The sequence below is a fragment of the Colletes latitarsis genome, unplaced genomic scaffold (genome assembly GCF_051014445.1).
Source record: "Colletes latitarsis isolate SP2378_abdomen unplaced genomic scaffold, iyColLati1 scaffold0007, whole genome shotgun sequence".
Taxonomy (NCBI): Eukaryota; Metazoa; Arthropoda; class Insecta; order Hymenoptera; family Colletidae; genus Colletes; species Colletes latitarsis.
In genome coordinates, this window is record NW_027488367.1 from 28,947,453 (window position 1) to 28,957,849 (window position 10,397).

Consider the following 10,397-nt stretch of genomic DNA (forward strand, 5'->3'; position numbering starts at 1 on the left):
ACGCTGAAACAGTCAATTAAACCTGGTTTCGATCAATATTTTAGAGGATAACGCAAGTTAGGTCTGGGATAGGTCTAGGATTTGCCCTCATCAGGCTCTTACTTTCGCATATTTCTCATACTTCATGGCTAGATCCTGGGCTATTTCTGGATTGGATCACGTAGCAAAGTGGTACCACACTGAAACATTCAATGAAACCTGGTCTGGATAAATATTTTAGAGGATAACGCATCTTATGTCTTGGTTAGGTCTAAGATTTGCCCTCATCAGGCTCACAGTTTAGCGTTTTTCACATACTTGTTGAACAGATCCTGGGCTTTTTCTGGATTGCATCACGTAGTAGCGAAGTACAACACTGAAACAGTCAATTAAACCTGGTTTCGATCAATATTTTAGAGAATAATACATGCTAGGTCTAGGTGAGGTCTGGGATTTGCCCTCATCAGGCTCATACTTTCGCATATTTCTCATACTGCATGGCTAGATCCTGGGCTGTTTCTGGATTGGATCACGTAGTAATGAAGTACAACACTGAAACAGTCAATTAAACCTGGTCTTGATAAATATTTTAGAGGATAACGCTTGTTAGGTTTGGGTTAGGTCTAGGATTTGCCCTCATCAGGCTCATACTTTCGCATATTTCATATACTTCGTGGCTATATCCTGGGCTGTTTCTGGATTGTATCACGTAGTAATGTGGTACCACGCTGAAACAGTCGATTAAACCTGGTTTCGATCAATATTTTAGAGGATAACGCAAGTTACGTCTGGGATAGGTCTAGGATTTGCCCTCATCAGGCTCTTACTTTCGCATATTTCTCATACTTCATGGCTAGATCCTGGGCTGTTTCTGGATTGGATCACGTAGAAATGTGGTACCACGCTGAAACAGTCGATTAAACCTGGTTTCGATCAATATTTTAGAGGATAACACAAGTTAAGTCTGGGATAGGTCTGGGATTTGACCTCATCAGGCACTTACTTTCGCATATTTCTCATACTTCATGGCTAGATCCTGGGCTATTTCTGGATTGGATCACGTAGCAAAGTGGTACCACACTGAAACATTCAATGAAACCTGGTCTGGATAAATATTTTAGAGGATAACGCATTTTATGTCTGGGTTAGGTCTAAGATTTGCCCTCATCAGGCTCACAGTTTAGCGTTTTTCACATACTTGTTGAACAGATCCTGGGCTTTTTCTGGTTTGGATCACGAAGTAGTGTGGTACCTCACTGAAACAGTCCATTAAACCTGGTTTCGCTCAATATTTTAGAGGTTAACGCATGTTAGGTCTAGGTTAGGTCTGGGATTTGCTCTCATCAGGCTCATTCTTTCGCATATTTCTCATACTTGATGGCTAGATCCTGGGCTTTTTCTGGATTGCATCACGTAGTAATGTAGTACCACACTGAAACAGTCAATGAAACCTGGTTTCCATCAATATTTTAGAGGACAACGCAAGTTAGGTCTAGGTAAGGCCTGAGATTTTCACTGATCAGACTCATACTTTCGCGTTTTTCACATACTTGGTGAACAGATCCTGGGTTTTTTCAGGTTTGGATCACATAGTAATGTGGTACCACACTGAAACAGACGATTAAACCAGGTTTCGATCAATATTTTTGAGGATAACGCATGTTAGGTCTACGTTAGGCCTGGGATTTTCACTCATCAGACTCATACTTTCGCATTCTTCACATAGTTGTTGAACGGATCCTGGGTTTTTTCTGGTTTGGATCACGTAGTAATGTGGGACCACACTGAAACAGCCAATTAAACCTGGTTTCGATCAATATTTTAGAGAATAATTCATGTTAGGTCTAGGTCAGGTCTAGGATTTGCTCTCATCAGGCTCATTCTTTCACATATTTCTCATACTTGATGGCTAGATCCTGGGCTTTTTCTGGATTGCATCACGTAGTAATGAAGTACAACACTGAGACAGTAATTAAACCTGCTTTCCATCAATATTTTAGAGGATAACGCATGTTAGGTCTAGGTTAGGCCTGGGATTTTCACTCATCAGACTCATACTTTCGCATTCTTCACATACTTGTTGAACGGATCCTGGGTTATTTCTGGTTTGGATCACGAAGTAGTGTGGTACCACACTGAAACAGTCCATTAAACCTGGTTTCGCTCAATATATTAGAGGATAACGCATGTAAGGTCTAGGTTAGGTCTGGGATTTGCTCCCATCAGGCTCATTCTTTCGCATATTTCTCATACTTGATGGCTAGATCCTGGGTTTTTTCTGGTTTGGATCACGTAGTAATGTGGTACCACAGTGGAACAGTCGATTAAACCTGGTTTCGATCAATATTTTAGAGGATAACGCAAGTTAAGTCTCGGAATGGTCTGGGATTTGACCTCATCAGACTCATTCTTTCGCACACTTCACATACTCGTTGAACAGATCCTGGGTTATTTTCTGGTTTGGATCACATAGTAATGTGGTACCACACTGAAACAGTCAATTAAACCTGGTTTCGATCAATATTTTAGAGAATAATTCATGTTAGGTCTATGTTAGGTTTGGGATTTGCTGTCATCAGGCTCATTCTTTCGCATATTTCTCATACTTGATGGCTAGATCCTGGGCTTTTTCTGGTTTGGATCACGTAGTAATGTGGTACCACACTGCAACAGTCGATTAAACCTGGTTTCGATCAATATTTTAGAGGATAACGCAAGCTAGGTCTGGGATAGGTCTGGGATTAGACCTCATCAGACTCATACTTTCGCACACTTCACATACTCCTTGAACAGATCCTGGGTTATTTTCTGGTTTGGATCACATAGTAATGTGGTACCACACTGAAACAGTCGATTAAACCAGGTTTCGATCAATATTTTAGAGGATAACGCATGTTAGGTCTAGGGTAGGCCTGGGATTTTCACCCATCAGACTCATACTTTCGCATTCTTCACATACTTGTTGAACGGATCCTGGGTTTTTTCTGGTTTGGATCACGTAGTAATGTGGTACCACACTGAAACATTCAAGTAAACCTGGTTTCGATCAATATTTTAGAGAATAATACATGCTAGGTCTAGGTTAGGTCTGGGATTTGCCCTCATCAGGCTCATACTTTCGCATATTTCTCATACTGCATGGCTAGATCCTGGGCTGTTTCTGGATTGGATCACGTAGTAATGTGGTACCACGCTGAAACAGTCAATTAAACCTGGTTTCGATCAATATTTTAGAGGATAACGCAAGTTAGGTCTGGGATAGGTCTAGGATTTGCCCTCATCAGGCTCTTACTTTCGCATATTTCTCATACTTCATGGCTAGATCCTGGGCTATTTCTGGATTGGATCACGTAGCAAAGTGGTACCACACTGAAACATTCAATGAAACCTGGTCTGGATAAATATTTTAGAGGATAACGCATCTTATGTCTTGGTTAGGTCTAAGATTTGCCCTCATCAGGCTCACAGTTTAGCGTTTTTCACATACTTGTTGAACAGATCCTGGGCTTTTTCTGGATTGCATCACGTAGTAGCGAAGTACAACACTGAAACAGTCAATTAAACCTGGTTTCGATCAATATTTTAGAGAATAATACATGCTAGGTCTAGGTGAGGTCTGGGATTTGCCCTCATCAGGCTCATACTTTCGCATATTTCTCATACTGCATGGCTAGATCCTGGGCTGTTTCTGGATTGGATCACGTAGTAATGAAGTACAACACTGAAACAGTCAATTAAACCTGGTCTTGATAAATATTTTAGAGGATAACGCTTGTTAGGTTTGGGTTAGGTCTAGGATTTGCCCTCATCAGGCTCATACTTTCGCATATTTCATATACTTCGTGGCTATATCCTGGGCTGTTTCTGGATTGTATCACGTAGTAATGTGGTACCACGCTGAAACAGTCGATTAAACCTGGTTTCGATCAATATTTTAGAGGATAACGCAAGTTACGTCTGGGATAGGTCTAGGATTTGCCCTCATCAGGCTCTTACTTTCGCATATTTCTCATACTTCATGGCTAGATCCTGGGCTGTTTCTGGATTGGATCACGTAGAAATGTGGTACCACGCTGAAACAGTCGATTAAACCTGGTTTCGATCAATATTTTAGAGGATAACACAAGTTAAGTCTGGGATAGGTCTGGGATTTGACCTCATCAGGCACTTACTTTCGCATATTTCTCATACTTCATGGCTAGATCCTGGGCTATTTCTGGATTGGATCACGTAGCAAAGTGGTACCACACTGAAACATTCAATGAAACCTGGTCTGGATAAATATTTTAGAGGATAACGCATTTTATGTCTGGGTTAGGTCTAAGATTTGCCCTCATCAGGCTCACAGTTTAGCGTTTTTCACATACTTGTTGAACAGATCCTGGGCTTTTTCTGGTTTGGATCACGAAGTAGTGTGGTACCTCACTGAAACAGTCCATTAAACCTGGTTTCGCTCAATATTTTAGAGGTTAACGCATGTTAGGTCTAGGTTAGGTCTGGGATTTGCTCTCATCAGGCTCATTCTTTCGCATATTTCTCATACTTGATGGCTAGATCCTGGGCTTTTTCTGGATTGCATCACGTAGTAATGTAGTACCACACTGAAACAGTCAATGAAACCTGGTTTCCATCAATATTTTAGAGGACAACGCAAGTTAGGTCTAGGTAAGGCCTGAGATTTTCACTGATCAGACTCATACTTTCGCGTTTTTCACATACTTGGTGAACAGATCCTGGGTTTTTTCAGGTTTGGATCACATAGTAATGTGGTACCACACCGAAACAGTCGATTAAACCAGGTTTCGATCAATATTTTTGAGGATAGCGCATGTTAGGTCTAGGTTAGGCCTGGGATTTTCACTCATCGGACTCATACTTTCGCATTCTTCACATACTTGTTGAACGGATCCTGGTTTTTTTCTGGTTTGGATCACGTAGTAATGTGGGACCACACTGAAACAGTCAATTAAACCTGGTTTCGATCAATATTTTAGAGAATAATTCATGTTAGGTCTAGGTTAGGTCTGGGATTTGCTCTCATCAGGCTCATTCTTTCGCATATTTCTCATACTTGATGGCTAGATCCTGGGCTTTTTCTGGATCGCATCACGTAGTATTGAAGTACAACACTGAGACAGTCAATGAAACCTGGTTTCCATCAATATCTTACAGGACAACGCAAGTTAGGTCTGGGATATGTCTGGGATTTGCCCTCATCAGGCTCATACTTTCGCGTTTTTCACATACTTGTTGAACAGATCCTGGGTTTTTTCTGGTTTGGATCACGTAGTAGTGTGGTACCACCCTGAAACAGTCCATTAAACCTGGTTTGGATCAATATTTTAGAGGATAACGCATGTTAGGTCTAGGTTAGGCCTGGGATTTTCACTCATCAGACTCATACTTTCGCATTCTTCACATACTTGTTGAAGGGATCCTGGGTTATTTCTGGTTTGGATCACGTAGTAATGTGGGACCACACTGAAACAGTCAATTAAACCTGGTTTCGATCAATATTTTAGAGAATAATTCATGTTAGGTCTATGTCAGGTCTGGGATTTGCTCTCATCAGGCTCATTCTTTCGCATATTTCTCATACATGTTGAACAGATCCTGGGTGTTTTCTGGTTTGGATCACGTAGTAATGTGGGACCACACTGAAACAATCAATTAAACCTGGTCTTGATAAATATTTTAGAGGATAACGCATGTTAGGTCTGGGTTAGGTCTAGGATTTGCCCTCATCAGGCTCATACTTTCGCATATTTCTCATACTTCAAGGCTAGATCCTGGGCTGTTTCTGGATTGTATTACGTAGTAATGTGGTACCACGCTGAAACAGTCAATTAAACCTGGTTTCGATCAATATTTTAGAGGATAACGCAAGTTAGGTCTGGGATAGGTCTAGGATTTGCCCTCATCAGGCTCTCAGTTTCGCATATTTCTCATACTTCATGGCTAGATCCTGTGCTATTTCTGGATTGGATCACGTAGTAAAGTGGTACCACACTGAAACATTCAATGAAACCTGGTCTGGATAAACATTTTAGAGGTTAACGCATCTTAGGTCTGGGTTAGGTCTAAGATTTGCCCTCATCAGGCTCACAGTTTAGCGTTTTTCACATACTTGTTGAACAGATCCTGGGATTTTTCTGGTTTGGTTCACGAAGTAGTGTGGTACCACACTGAAACAGTCCATTAAACCTGGTTTCGCTCAATATTTTAGAGGATAACGCATGTAAGGTCTAGGTTAGGTCTGGTATTTGCTCTCACCAGGCTCATTCTTTCGCATATTTCTCATACTTGATGGCTAGATCCTGGGCTTTTCCTGGATTGCATCACGTAGTAATGTAGTACCACACTGAAACAGTCAATGAAACCTGGTTTCCATCAATGTTTTACAGGACGACGCAAGTTAGGTCTAGGTTAGGCCTGGGATTTTCACTCATCAGACTCATACTTTCGCATTCTTCACATACTTGTTGAAGGGATCCTGGGTTATTTCTGGTTTGGATCACGTAGTAATGTGGTACCACACTGAAACAGTCGATTAAACCTGGTTTCGAACAATATTTTAGAGGATAACGCAAGTTAAGTCCGGGATTGGTCTGGGATTTGACCTCATCAGACTCATACTTTCGCACACTTCACATACCCCTTGAACAGATCCTGGGTTATTTTCTGGTTTGGATCACATAGTAATGTGGTAACACACTGAAACAGTCGATTAAACCGGGTTTCGATCAATATTTTAGAGGATAACGCATGTTAGGTCTAGGTTAGGCCTGGGATTTACACTCATCAGACTCATACTATCGCATTCTTCACATACTTGTTGAACGGATCCTGGGTTTTTTCTGGTTTGGATCACGTAGTAATGTGGGACCACACTGAAACATTCAATGAAACCTGGTCTGGACAAATATTTTAGAGGATAACGCAAGTTAGGTCTGGGATAGGTCTGGGATTTGACCTCATCAGACTCATACTTTCGCACACTTCACATACTCCTTGAACAGATCCTGGGTTATTTTCTGGTTTGGATCACATAGTTATATGGTACCACACTGAAACAGTCGATTAAACCGGGTTTCGATCAATATTTTAGAGGATAACGCATGTTAGGTCTAGGTTAGGCCTGGGATTTTCACTCATCAGGCTCATACTTTCGCATGTTTCTCATACTTCATGGCTAGATCCTGGGCTGTTTCTGGATTGTATCACGTAGTAATGTGGTACCACGCTGAAACAGTCAATTAAACCTGGTTTCGATCAATATTTTGGAGGATAACGCATGTTAGGTCTAGGTTAGGTCTGGGATTTGCTCTCATCAGGCTCATTCTTTCGCATATTTCTCATACTTGATGGCTAGATCCTGGGCTTTTCCTGGATTGCATCACGTAGTAATGTAGTACCACACTGAAACAGTCAATGAAACCTGGTTTCCATCAATGTTTTACAGGACGACGCAAGTTAGGTCTAGGTAAGGCCTGAGATTTTCACTGAACAGACTCATACTTTCGCATTCTTCACATACTTGTTGAACGGATCCTGGGTTTTTTCTAGTTTGGATCACGCAGTAATGTGGTACCACACTGAAACATTCAATTAAACCTGGTCTTGATAAATATTTTAGAGGATAACGCAAGTTAGGTCTGGGATAGGTCTAGGATTTGCCCTCATCAGACTCATACTTTCGCATTCTTCACATACTTGTTGAACGGATCCTGGGTTATTTCTGGTTTGGATCATGTAGTAATGTGGGACCACACTGAAACAGTCAATTAAACCTGGTTTCGATCAATATTTTAGAGAATAATTCATGTTAGGTCTAGGTTAGGTCTGGGATTTGCTCTCATCAGGCTCATTCTTTCGCATATTTCTCATACATGTTGAACAGATCCTGGGTTTTTTCTGGTTTGGATCACGTAGTAATGTGGGACCACACTGAAACAATCAATTAAACCTGGTCTTGATAAATATTTTAGAGGATAACGCATGTTAGGTCTTGGTTAGGTCTAGGATTTGCCCTCATCAGGCTCATACTTTCGCATATTTCTCATACTTCAAGGCTAGACCCGGGGCTGTTTCTGGATTGTATCACGTAGTAATGTGGTACCACGCTGAAACAGTCCATTAAACCTGGTTTCGCTCAATATTTTAGAGGATAACGCATGTAAGGTCTAGGTTGGGTCTGGGATTTTCACTCATCAGACTCATACTTTCGCATTCTTCACATACTTGTTGAACAGATCCTGGGTTTTTTCTGGTTTGGATCACGAAGCAGTGTGGTACCACACTGAAGCAGTCCATTAAACCTGGTTTCGCTCAATATTTTAGAGGATAACGCAAGTAAGGTCTAGGTTAGGTCTGGGATTTGCTCTCATCAGGCTCATTCTTTCGCATATTTCTCATACTTGATGGCTAGATCCTGGGTTTTTTCTGGCTTGGATCACGTAGTAATGTGGTACCACACTGAAACAGTCGATTAAACCTGGTTTCGATCAATATTTTAGAGGATAACGCATGTTAAGTCTGGGATTGGTCTGGGATTTGACCTCATCAGACTCATACTTTCGCACACTTCACATACTCGTTGAACAGATCCTGGTTTATTTTCTGGTTTGGATCACATAGTAATGTGGTACCACACTGAAACAGTCGATTAAACCAGGTTTCGATCAATATTTTAGAGGATAACGCATGTTAGGTCTAGGTTAGGTCTGGGATTTTCACTCATCAGACTCATAATTTCGCATTCTTCACATACTTGTTGAACGGATCCTGGGTTTTTCCTGGTTTGGATCACGTAGTAATGTGGTACCACACTGAAACAGTCGATTAAACCTGGTTTCGATCAATATTTTTGAGGATAACGCAAGTTAGGTCTGGGATAGGTCTGGGATTTGACCTCATCAGACTCATACTTTCGCACACTTCACAACCTCCTTGAACAGATCCTGGGTTATTTTCTGGTTTGGATCACATAGTAATGTGGTACCACACTGAAACAGTCGATTAAACCAGGTTTCGATCAATATTTTAGAGGATAACGCATGTTAGGTCTAGGTTAGGTCTGGGATTTGCTCACATCAGGCTCATTCTTTCGCATATTTCTCATACATGTTGAACAGATCCTGGGTTTTTCTGGTTTGGATCACGTAGTAATGTGGGACCACACTGAAACAATCAATTAAACCTGGTCTTGATAAATATTTTAGAGGATAACGCATGTTAGGTCTGGGTTAGGTCTAGGATTTGCCCTCATCAGGCTCATACTTTCGCATATTTCTCATACTTCAAGGCTAGACCCTGGGCTGTTTCTGGATTGTATCACGTAGTAATGTGGTACCACGCTGAGACAGTCAATTAAACCTGGTTTCGATCAATATTTTAGAGGATAACGCAAGTTAGGTCTGGGATAGGTCTAGGATTTGGCCTTGTCAGGCTCCTACTTTCGCATATTTCTCATACTTGATGGCTAGATCCTGGGCTTTTTCAGGATTGGATCACGTAGTAATGTGGTACCACGCTGAAACAGTCAATTAAACCTGGTTTCGATCAATATTTTAGAGGATAACGCAAGTTAGGTCTGGGATAGGTCTAGGATTTGGCCTTATCAGGCTCCTACTTTCGCATATTTCTCATACTTGATGGCTAGATCCTGGGCTTTTTCTGGATTGGATCACGTAGTAAAGTGGTACCACACTGAAACATTCAATGAAACCTGGTCTGGATAATTATTTTAGAGGATAACGCATCTTAGGTCTGGGTTAGGTCTAAGATTTGCCCTCATCAGGCTCACAGTTTAGCGTTTTTCACATACTTGTTGAACAGATCCTGGGTTTTTTCTGGTTTGGATCACGAAGCAGTGTGGTATCACACTGAAACAGTCCATTAAATCTGGTTTCGCTCAATATTTTAGAGGATAACGCATGTAAGGTCTAGGTTAGGTCTGGGATTTGCTCTCATCAGGCTCATTCTTTCGCATATTTCTCATACTTGATGGCTAGATCCTGGGTTTTTTCTGGTTTGGATCACGTAGTAATGTGGTACCACACTGAAACAGTCGATTAAACCTGGTTTCGATCAATATTTTAGAGGATAACGCATGTTAAGTCTGGGATTGGTCTGGGATTTGACCTCATCAGACTCATACTTTCGCACACTTCACATACTCGTTGAACAGATCCTGGGTTATTTTCTGGTTTGGATCACATAGTAATGTGGCACCACACTGAAACAGACGATTAAACCAGGTTTCGATCAATATTTTTGAGGATAACGCATGTTAGGTCTAGGTTAGGCCTGGGATTTTCACTCATCAGACTCATACTTTCGCATTCTTCACATACTTGTTGAACGGATCCTGGGTTTTTTCTGGTTTGGATCACGTAGTAATGTGGGACCACACCGAA